The following is an 11,822-nucleotide window of genomic DNA, read 5'->3' as shown; positions in this document are numbered from 1 at the left end:
TTTATTTATTTCATGGTACCAGGGATTGAACTCAGGACATTATGCTTGCCAGGCAGGAGTTTATGCCACTAAGCTATCTCCCCAGCCTCATTTAACTGTGCAATAGCCCTGAATCATGTGGCATTATTATCTACTTTTTAGTTGTGAAGAAATAGAGACTGAGAACATCTGACTTGTCTATGACAAAACTTCTATACATGGCAGAAACACAAGTCTTTGTAACACAAATTACTATCTCATTGCCTCTTTAGCATGAAGATAGAAAAGTCTCTATACCGCATAAAAGATCATGCATTAAAATGAATAATTCAAGGTATTAGGGTATCTGACGAGCCTCAGTGCGGTAAGCAATGATTTAAGATGTTAATCAATGAATTACATTTTATTTTGTGAGGCTTCTGAGTTTTTGAAATTCTAAAGCTAACAATAAATGCCCTGTAATCCTATCTTGTCAAGAGGCTGGGGCAAGAAAAATACAAGTTCAAATCCTAATTAGACAACTTAGTGAGACGCCATATCAAAATAGGAATAAAAGAGGCTGAACTGAAGCTGTGGGGCAGAGTACTCCCATGGGTTTGGTCCTCAGTAATACACACAAACTAATAAGATAAATAAAATTACCGAAAACATTTTGCAAAAATACTAAGATCGCTTAGAGATATAGAAAGACAAGTTCGTGGTCTCCACTTTGTTGTCATATTATTATGTTTTGTCTGTCAGAAATAAATATCTGTAGCTGTACATTTAACCAACGATACTGACTGGCATGTTAAATTCTTTTTTTTTTTTTGTTTTTGTTTTAGAAGTGTAAATAATTTAAATGTGCTACCTGGGCACTGCTTCATCTTTTTAATTTGGACAGCATATTTAAAAAATGACTAGAATTTTAAAATTCCCTGGAACTCTAGGTTGATTTCAAGTATTTATTGCCTCATAATAATGATAAGTGTGAGCAATACCTGCATGACAGCATATAGCTTATCTGATGGGAGAGAGTGTTGCATATGATGCATAGGAAACATAATGGAGGGCCAGAGAGAGGACTCAAGATCAGAAGTGAATCAAGGTCCAGGTCAAATCTTGCCTCGTTATTGAGTAGCTGCACTTGAACAAAAGTGAGCCCTTTGCATCTTCATCCGTCTAATATCCATGTAGCTGTAGGCACATCCACGCCACACAGACGAGGCAGTAATTGTTCTTACCTCATGGAGAGTAGGATGGCTCATTAGATTATCAGATGAAGTAGTTGCTAGGCAATGCATTTTAGATGATGTAGCAGGGAAGCATCTATGCTTTGTAACCAGAGAGGCAATCCAGTCCCCCTGCACGCTCTTTCCTAAAATGTGAGACATTGAGCAGGAGATATAGCTTTGTGAGCTGTGGAACTCTGCGTGAAATGAAGGTGATCTTTGTTCCTATATAAGAGGGTGGTTTTGAAGATTAAATGATAATTATGCATGTAGAGAATATAAGATAATGATGAACACATAGTAAGTACTCAATAGATACAGACCATTTCTATTAAAGTATGTGCAGATTCCACTGCAAGGAGTGAAATATGTATCTAGTCTAATATTGAGCCTAAAGGCATATTGTTAACTGTTTTTGAAATAATCCCCTGCTGAGCAAGAGTTGGGAAGCAGAGGTGGGAGAATGCCTCAGGATTAAAACTGGTTAACGTGTGTGTGTGTGTGTGTGTGTGTGTGTGTCTGTACTGTACACGAGTGTACACAGGTGCCCCCTGGAAACCAAAAGGCATAAGTGTCTTTCTGCAAAAAGACATGTCTAGCACAGTAAGAGCTTTTTTATTTTTTTGTATTTTAGGGAAGAGTCTACAGGGTCTACAGGGTCTCACTACTAGATCACCATCAAAGTTGATCAGCCTGTTTACAAGCTCCGAAAAGCTGAGATTATAAGCATGTACCACCATGCCCAGGCTCAATTGCTGCCTCAGTGTGCCCCGGGGGTGGGGCCAGCATGGCAGGCCTGGGAATCCAAGCCCTGGCCCTTGCACTTGATTGCAGGAGCTTTAATCCACTGAGCTATTTGGCCAGCCCAGTAAGAGCTCTTTTAATATTGAGCTTCTAAAGGGTGATTATAGCATTGAGGGTGAGTGTTCTTCAAACTCAGGAGGTGAGCATGCCTGTTCCCTCTTGTCTTTCTAGAACATACAGAAAAGCCCTAATGTCTCAGGAGCTGTATCCTTGTTTCTAATTGCTTTCAGCAGATGAATGGTAAAGAAATATGGTATAGCTACACAATGAATTGATAGTTATAAATTTGAGGCATTTGTAGAAAATGCATGTGCTTTGAGAAAATAATGTTCACGAACTAAAAGCAAGAATGCTAAATTATACTTAGTTTCTCTTAAGAAGTACAGAGTATGAATAATTTAATCTTATTTATTTATTTAGTACAGGGTCTTGCTACGCAGCTTGGACTCATCGTGATCCTCCTGTCTCAGCCTCCTCAGCTCTGGGATTACAGGCTGCATCATGACACCTGGTTTCAGGGCTGGCAAGGTGTGACTGGGTTTCAGGCCTGGAACAGCATGCAGAACCCAGGTCCTTGCCCTTTCTGGGCAGATGCTTAGACTGCCAAGCTATCTCCTCAGCCATCAAGTGTAAATAATTTAAAAATAAAATAAGAAAGATGACAGGGAAATATATTTTGTGGCTGTGAGAATGGGGTAATGTGATGAAGAGAAGAGGAAATAAAAACATCAGTATTTGGTATGTGCCAGTTCCCCACTACGATAAACATATCCACTGTGGATGTGTTTATTGTGTATCACAGAGACTACTAACAGAGATTAATATATCAAAAACATACATAAAGAAGTGCAAATATTCTCAAAATACTGAAAATATGAGCAAGTTATACAGGGTTATTTAGTTTAAATACAACAAATTATACAAGGTTATTTAGTTTTCATTTCTTTGAAAAGTAGGTCAAAAAGGTAAAAACTGGAGAGAAAACAGTGTAGTCTACTAAAAGGTAAAAGGAATAGGGATTCAAACTGCTTAAAGAAGTAAACAAATAGGACGAGGTTCATCCAAGCTTGTCGTGCTGGCCCCGCCCCTGGACCACGCTGAGATGGCAAATGAGACTGGGCACTGTGGCACGGGCCTGTAATCCCAGCTCTTGGGAGCCTGAAAACAGGAGGATTGCTATGAGTCTGACCTATGCAGTGAGACTCTGTAGACCCTCTACCAAATACATAAAAAGGTAAGCAAATAATTAGGCAGAATTCAGTTGTTTATCATGAGGCAAAGTAGAGCAAGGGAAAATGTATATTGAAACCAAGTAACTCTGGCTCTAGGTGTACGTTCTTTGTAACCCTAGGTAAAGAAGGTTATTCTCTCTCTCTCTCTCTCTCTCTCTCTCTCTCTCTCTCTCTCTCTCTCTCTCTCTCTCTCATCTTCCTATGTAGCCCAGGATGCCCTTGAACTCAGAATGAGCCACAACCTCAGATTCCTGAGTTCTAGGATGACAGTATGGGCTACCACACCCAGGTTAAATGTGCATGCATTTATCCAATGAATCAATGTGTGATTAAGTGAATTAATAAGCATAAAGTTTTGGGCCCAATTCCTGAGACATAATAGTTGTTGGTTTGTTTCTTCTCTACCAAGTGCTTAGACACTGAAATATTAAATTAGGGCAAGGAACAAAAAGTCCTTGAAATTGAAGAAGGAGAACTACTCTCTTTTTAGATTTGCAGATGTCTCCTCCCCTGGCCCCAGGAAGCAGGTATGCAGAGTGTAGGTGGCTGGTGGAGCCAAAGATATGGTGTTCACTGCAGAGTTTGGATGGATTCCACAGCTTGCATGCTAAGGTCTTCGCCAGCTCTGATTTAGCAGCAAGAAGTCTTCTCTCCTTACCTGAGATAATTTGAACATGTATGTTAAGGGGAAAATTTCTTCTACCTTTCCACTGTTGGACAGCAGGTTTTTGTATTTGCTGTAACTGCTGCTTCTCACATTCCTACATAGTCAGATAATCGCAAACCACATACAAAACATTTTGATATGCAGCCAAGTATGTGCGGTAATCTCCTTGAGTGACATTTTCAGAGCAGCGCTGTACTGCTGTTGATAAATAATACATCACCTTACATTTTATACATTGTGGCATAGAAATTAGAAGTGGAGAAAATAAAAACTATATTCAGTTGTTTCCATTGCAATCTTTGCTTCCTGCAATGTGCTGCTGAGTATTGTATGTTTTAATCTACACAAAATATTATACCTTTGTATTTCTTCCAGGTTATTGTATAGGATGTGTTTATAGAATGCCAAGATTGGTTGTAGGGTACATCGTGATACAAGGATGTAGGACAATGTAGTGATGAAGATGCTTGGCAGGGAGTTCGTCTGCTTGTCCTCACACTTGGTTGTCATGCAGACAGTAAAGGTGTCACCGATTTTCACCTAGCACCTATGACAGCAGTGCTCACTGCTCATAATGTTCTTTTAGACTGAACCTGAAAGGTGTGGAGTAGAAGGATAGTTTATTAGTGCAATGCCCAAGTAGCTGCTATAGGAAGTTGTTGGCAAAGATATACTTTGTGGTGTGTGATTTATAAGATTGAATGATAAGAGAGAGCCACAGATCTACATGGGTTACACATTCATGATTTGGTCCTTATAAAAACATTACACAGACATTTCAAATTCCTAATAAATTAATATTCCTATCTCTTCATGTTGGTGTATTGTGATCAGTTTCCCAATGGTTGTCTTATATGTCACCAAACTTAGTTAATAACTTTGAGTTCTTACAAATTATGTATGTCAGTCAAACAGCTACCATGCCAATTACTCTGTCTAAACTTTCAAATTCACTTTAATTCTGCATCAAATTATCCAGTGGGGATTATTTTCTATCAGGTATGGATGGCACCTCAAACCTCTCAAAACCCTGAGATTGTAATATATTGAAACACTTTTCTAAATTTTTGTCAGAGTAAACAAATTTGTATTTATTTTAAGTTTTTTTTTTTTTTTTGTATTTTTAGGGAAGGGTCTACAGGCAATGTGTCTGCTAGTCCTTACACATGTAGGACAATGGTCTCACTACTAGATTGCACTTGTAGTGCTCCGCCTGTTTACTACCTCCCAAGAGCTGGAATTACAGGTATGCGCCCCCACATCCAGTCTCATTTGCCCCCTCAGCAGGCCTTGGAGATAGGGCCAGCATGTCAGGCCCAGGGATCAAACCCCTGGCCCCTGTGCCTGCTTGCAGGTGCTTTAATCTGTTGAGCTATTTGCCTGGCCCTGAATATGTATTTATTTTATATCATCGAATACACAGAAGGGTAGGGTACCTGGTGGTAGGAACACTGGTATTAGAGAGAAAAAGATTTATAACAATACGTTAGCAAATGAAATAATTTTAATCTTTGCTTTAACTACTTTATAAACGTAAAAGATAAGACAAGATTTTAAAGGCCTCGTTCTTACATAGTTCAGTGGCTAGCTCTGTGAAAAAGAAAAAATACAGGGCCCAGGGAAATAGCTCAGTAGGATAAGTGCTTGCCTGGCAAGCACACGGTCCTGAGTTCAGTCCGCAGTACCGGAAAAACAAAAAAACAAAAAAACAAACAAACAAACAAAAAAAAACCCAGATACATAATTAAACTGGGGTAGTTGAGAAAAAAAAAAAACAGATACATAATTAAGCTGAGGTAGTTGAGGAGAGAAATATAAGTAAACAAATCACAGATTTTAATAATTCATTTTTTAGTTAAACTTTGATTCTAGAAAACCAGAATCAACAGTAGTTTTATATAGTTTGTGTTTTTTGTATAGGAGACAACCGGTGATATTTAAGGATGTTTGTCTGACTGATTTCATTTAAACACTGTGGTGTCAAGTTGCATCTACAAATGACTCAAGCTTGTCCTGTTTTGTGGCAGAGTATTTCTCCACTGTGCGCACAAAGCACACTTTCTTTATCCTTTCACCTGTTTGATAGAAATATGGGCTAATCCTTATGTTTAGTTATCATAAATTGTACTTTCTAAACATGACTATGCATCTATCACTGTACTATTATACCTTTCACTCTTCCGGGAAGATACGGAATAGCTGAATTGAATGGAATTTGCCAGATCTTTGGCAAAAGGAAAGAAGACTAAGAGATGGAGGAGAGGAGAAGAAAAATGTAAATAGTTATGATATATTATGTGCATGTGTCAACTACCCAAGATATATATATATATATGTATATGTATATATATATATATATGAGATAAATGATATATAGCTATAGATACAGACATAAATCTTGGATATATAGATATACATATACATATACATATATAATCATTATGTACTGAAAGAACATATTAATAAAATTCAAAAAAATTGTAGTCAATTCCATATGCATGTTTAATAAAAAGAACAGTTGAGTGAGTGATTGAGAATTTCCCATGTTTTAGCAGGACATGATAGGAACTTCTCTGTAGGAGAAATGATGAAAACAACAGATTAAGCCCCTGGGGGAGAATTTAGCTTCTTCTGCCCATCCGATTAAACAGAAGGGCGTGCAAATGAGCTTATCTTGAAGACAAAGCACAAGACACACAGATTCTGCGCACTTCTCTTCCCTTAATGACAAGATATGGTTTTCCTTGTCTCAGATCAGGTGATTAGAATGAAAAGAGGACAAGTGCCTACTAGAGATAGGATCAACTACCAAACTGGAGACCATCGACTCGTACCATGGCAGCATGCTGGCAGAGCTGATTGAATTACTAACACTGTTTCTACCAGGGATAGATGTAAGAAAATTCTAGAATCACACATAAGAATATATTTTCTTGCTTGAAGTAGTGTAAAGAAATTCACTGCAGGCTGACATGTTTGATGACGGAGGAGGAAGAGAAGATGGCAGCAACCAACATCGTTTCCTCTTTGAGATCCAGCACCAGGGTGGTGCCACACATGTGCCAGAATACTTTTCCTTTAGCATCAGAGTCTCTGTACATGGATGAAATATACTGAAAGAATTCTATATTGAGGGCAGTCCCAGAAAAAGAGGAGACTGGACTCTAGAATGGGGCCAACATCTATGTGAGAAAAGTGTGATGTCAACTGGCTTGTGGATAATTTCTAAAGTCCTCGAGTACATATCTAAAAGAGTCTCAGCATTAGAATCTTGGATGCAACAGCCACTTGGTTGTGGCAGTCAACACTATGTAAACAGTTTTTCCCTCTTTTCAACCTGCTCCTTTCTCTTAGCTTATAATGTCTGTGGAGTAGAGAAAAATCATGTTCAGAACATTCAATCAGTTGATCGATAATCAATATAAAAACATTCTGTTCTTTTGCTCATTTTTAAGTATGGGGTCAGTCTCACCCCAAGGGAGGGGAAAACTGAGTTGTATGAATGATTAATTTTGATTTAGATTGAGCAAAACTTTCACATTCTGAAAAATGACACTCTTGTAATACCTGAAGTGAAAAGACAAATAATTTACTTGTTAAAGATACCATCAGGGTGATGGGAAAAGTGCTCTCACATATATATTTGAAGACCTTTGTGGTAGAAAAACTTCTCTAAATCTATCCTACCATTCTCAATGAGCTTAAAACTATTGGACTGTTTATTCATTTATAAGATGTTTTTGCTTGATAATATTCAATTTTGTGTAGTCTTCTCCTCTAAATGCACTATACACTCTTGCTATGTTGCTATGATTAAAACTGTTTCAATCAATCTATACAGGAACTATCACTGAAAGAAGAGAGAACTGCAGGGAGGCCTTTGTCTTCTAGTACATTCAGAAAGTGTTAAATTTCCCCATGATGTCATGTGTTGTTCCCTTTCTTCAACTTGGTTGGTCTAGTGTGACCATTTCTCCGAAGTGCCGCTGCTATGGAAAATGGATGGCTTTGTTATTACAGGTGGAAGTTTTGGAGGACAGAGCCAGCTTGACAAAAACAAAACAAAACCCACAATCTGTTTAAACCAGAGAATCTAGTAGAGATGTCATTCACTGCAGCTCATCATCTTTGATTGGGGGCGGGGCATCGCCACAGAAAAGTGGGACATGGCCTTTCATCAGGGGAGGTTTATGATTCTTCACTAGTTAAACAATATTCTGACTTTTTAAATTTTTCTTTCAGGACAAGTTCAATATTTTAAAAATACAAATTGTACATAAGGGCCGGGGAGATAGCTTGGTGGTCTAAGCACCTGCCTAGCAAGTATAAGGACCTGGGTTCGATCCCTGGTACTGCTTGCCGTGCCAACCCAGAACCTTGGGCGCACCATGCCAGCCACTGAAACCAGGTGTGGTGGTATATGCCTGTAATCTCAGCTTGGGAAGCCTGAGACAGGAGGATCACTATGAGTCTGAGTGGTGTAGCGAGACCCTGTAAATAAATAACTAAATAATTTAAAAACAAAACAAAAAACAAATGTACATAAAATTTTATTTTAGTAGCAACCATTTCTTTTAGTGTTAAATTTTGTGTGGTTATAAATGTTCAGAAGAGATTAGTTTTATAGCCACTGTTGAAACAAACAAATGCTCATCCCCAATAGCTGGCACGTTCATGGATAAATTATGGGTTAAAATTTAATTCATGCCTATTACCTCACTTTGTTATCACTACAACTTCACATATGAAATCTTTTGTTGCTTTCACGTATTTTTTAATTAATTTAGGATTTGGTGCATTAAGAGGTTAGCCTAACTTCTAAGAGTATAAATTGGAAACAAAAATGGTAGAGCCATTCCTCATACATCATAAGGTTCCCTCCAATATACGACAATATCTATAAATCTTACAAAATTTTAAAAATTAGTCAATAACTGGAGACAGGAAATATGACATTGCCAGTTAAACAGAAGACCCAATGCTATTATGGGCTACTGGACTCTTTTAGAATATTTTGCTGAGTTTACACAGCTATAATATTCAGTAATGGAACTTAGGAAAAATGGGGTACACCGATGAATGTCCATTCTGTATCTGTGTATTCAAAATGGTTGGGGTAGATATATAGTTGCATTGTCTTAATGACTGGAATGATTTGTTCTAATGGTGTTTGTAAATAGGATCACAAGTCCGCATCTTGTACAGCAATTAACCACTAAGAAGAATATATGCAGTGTATTATTTGTTGAAACTGTACTTCCGATTTGATTTGAAACTGTCTCATTGCTATACGTTTATCAATAAAACTGTAGGAAAAAAAATGGTTAGGACAGATATATAGCTACGTTCTCTTAATTCAATGAATAGAGGCATTTGTTCTAATAGTGTTTGTAAATAGGATATCATGTCTGCATCTTGTAGGAAATATGATTCATTACCCAATGTGTACAAATATAATAAAAATAAAGGCTGGTATTGCCACAGAAAGGCTGTAAAGCAGTTGTAATTAATGTGTTCAAAGGTGTGGAAGAGTACAAAAACTGGTCATGGAGAGTGTAGACGTAAGATACTTCAGAATAGTAACTGAAACAATAAAACAGGGCCTGGGGAGATAGCTCAGTGAGCTAAGTGCCTGCCTGGCAAGCATAAGGACCCGGGTTAGATCCCTTTTACTACATGCTGTGCAGATCACAGAATCCTGGGCACACAGGGCTGGCCACCAAAACTGGGCATGGTGGCGCATGCCTGTAATCCCAGCCCAGGGAAGCTAAGACAGGAGGATCACCATGAGCCCTAGCTACATAGTGAGACCCTGCACTAAATAAATAAATGAATTTCAAAAAATAAAACAATACAACAGTAGAAATCCTAAAATTGATAAATATAATAATTGAAAATGTTACAGTGGGAGGCTGAACACAGGAGGAGCACTACAAGTCCTATCTACATAGTGTGACCCTGCAGACTCTGTACTACATAGATAAAAAAAGAAAGCAAGAAATGCTGAATAAAATATAAATGTTCTTTAAAAAAAAGAAAGAAAATGTTACAAGATGCATTTAATAAAACCATAATCAGGAGTAGAAACATTATATCTAAGACAAATTCACTAGAAATTATTAAATTTGACCAACAGTGGCACAAACAAAAACTCAAAAAGACAGGAACAGAGACTACCGACTTATGACTAATAACAAACAATATAATTTAACATAATCTAAGGACTGGAATGGCAGGAAAGAGCACACCAATTGAAATGTTTTAAGATACAGTCTCTGAAGTTTCTCTAAATTTAAAAGAAATATCAGTTTATACACTAAAGGTCATGGATTGCTAATCTCAAGAAAGATATAAACAAAGAAAAAGCATACTTTCAACACATCATAGTTAAATTGCTGAGAACTGAAATGTATAGAGAAAGTCTTAAAAGTGCAGGGACACAGAGGATACTATTGAGGAGGATCACCAACTTCTAGAAAGAATAAAGGGAGGAGTCACCACCAGCCTACCATCCCAGAGCCGCGAGGGGCCGGCCGCGTACCTCCTCCTTTTCGCCGCCGGTCGTCAGCGTCCTCGGACTTGTCCCGGCACTATTCTAGCATGGTGGATGACTATGAAGTTCTAGGCATGAAGAAGTACGCCTCCCCCGAGGACATCAAGAAAGCATACCGGAAACTGGCACTACAGTGGCATCCAGATAAAAGTCCTGAGATTAAAGAAGAAGCTGAGTGAAAATTCAAACAAGTGGCTGAGGCATATGAGGTGTTATCAGATGCTAAAAAACGGGACATCTATGACAAATATGGCAAAGAAGGATTAAATGGTGGTGGAGGACAGTCCATTTGAGTTTGGGTTCACATTCCAGAACCCAGAAGATGTCTTCAGGGAATTTTTTGGTGGAAGGGATCCATTTTCCTTTGACTTCTTTGGTAATGAAGATTCATTTGAAGACAATTTTGGGAACCGAAGGGGTCTCCGAGGAAGCAGAAGCCGTGGTACAGGCTCTTTTTTCTCCACTTTCAGTGGATTTCCATCCTGTGGAGGTGGATTTTCTTCATTTGATCCAGGATTTACTTCATTTGGATCCCTAGGTCATGGGGGCCTCACTTCATTTTCATCCACATCATTTGGCAGCAGTGGGATGGGTAACTTCAAATCTATATCATCTTCTACTAAAATTGTTAATGGTAGAAAAATCACCACAAAGAGAATTGTTGAGAATGGTCAAGAAAGAGTAGAAGTTGAAGAAGATGGACAGTTAAAGTCCTTAACAATAAATGGTAAGGAGCAGCTGCTACGCTTGGATGACAAGTAATTCAACGCACACATTTAACAGAAATGTTAAACTATAGCAAGCACCATTTGAGGATTAACAGGAACATTTTTTTTTTGAAGACTTCAGACGAACTCAACTTTCAGTATAACTGTACCTAATCTAAAGTATTTATAAACTGCTCGTCGGAGCCCCTCTTTGTCATAGACTTTTGAGTTTATTGTTGGGACCACACAGTAGAACCATTTTGTCGTCTTTAAAATTGTTGTAATCTCTGTATGCACTTTGCTTTTTATTAAATGTGATCCAAGGTAAGCCTTGACTCTTGAGTAGTGCTAGGACAAGACTGTACTCTAACACCAGCGTGGATCTGCTTTCCGTTGTGTTTGAAACGTGAGCCAAGTAGCGTCTGCCTGCTGTGAAGCTAACATTGCCAGGACGTGCCCTCCACAGAAACAGTTTACATTTTTTTCAGTATTTAGTAATGAAAGATGCGCATTAATGGTAATACATTTCTGGTTCGATACAAATTTAAGGATGCTTTCTAGTTGTGCACAGATGCTGGCAACTTAGTAAAGTTTTGACAATTGTTTAAATGTGCAATGTTATGCTTAGGTTTATAAAAGCTGGTAAACTGGGTCTCTGTCATTTGCTTT

The 11,822-nt window shown here is 38.1% G+C and overlaps 1 pseudogene; it reads left to right on the top strand.

Moving 5' to 3' along the window:
* Positions 1-10,493: 10,493 nt before the first annotated feature.
* On the top strand, positions 10,494-11,351 carry LOC101585132 (annotated as a pseudogene).
* The last annotated feature ends 471 nt before the right edge of the window (positions 11,352-11,822 follow it).

This window comes from Octodon degus, unplaced genomic scaffold (genome assembly GCF_000260255.1).
Source record: "Octodon degus isolate 3935 unplaced genomic scaffold, OctDeg1.0 scaffold00018, whole genome shotgun sequence".
Taxonomy (NCBI): domain Eukaryota; kingdom Metazoa; phylum Chordata; class Mammalia; order Rodentia; family Octodontidae; genus Octodon; species Octodon degus.
The sequence above is the reverse complement of the archived record's forward strand: the minus strand, read 5'-3'. Positions and strand labels throughout refer to the sequence as shown.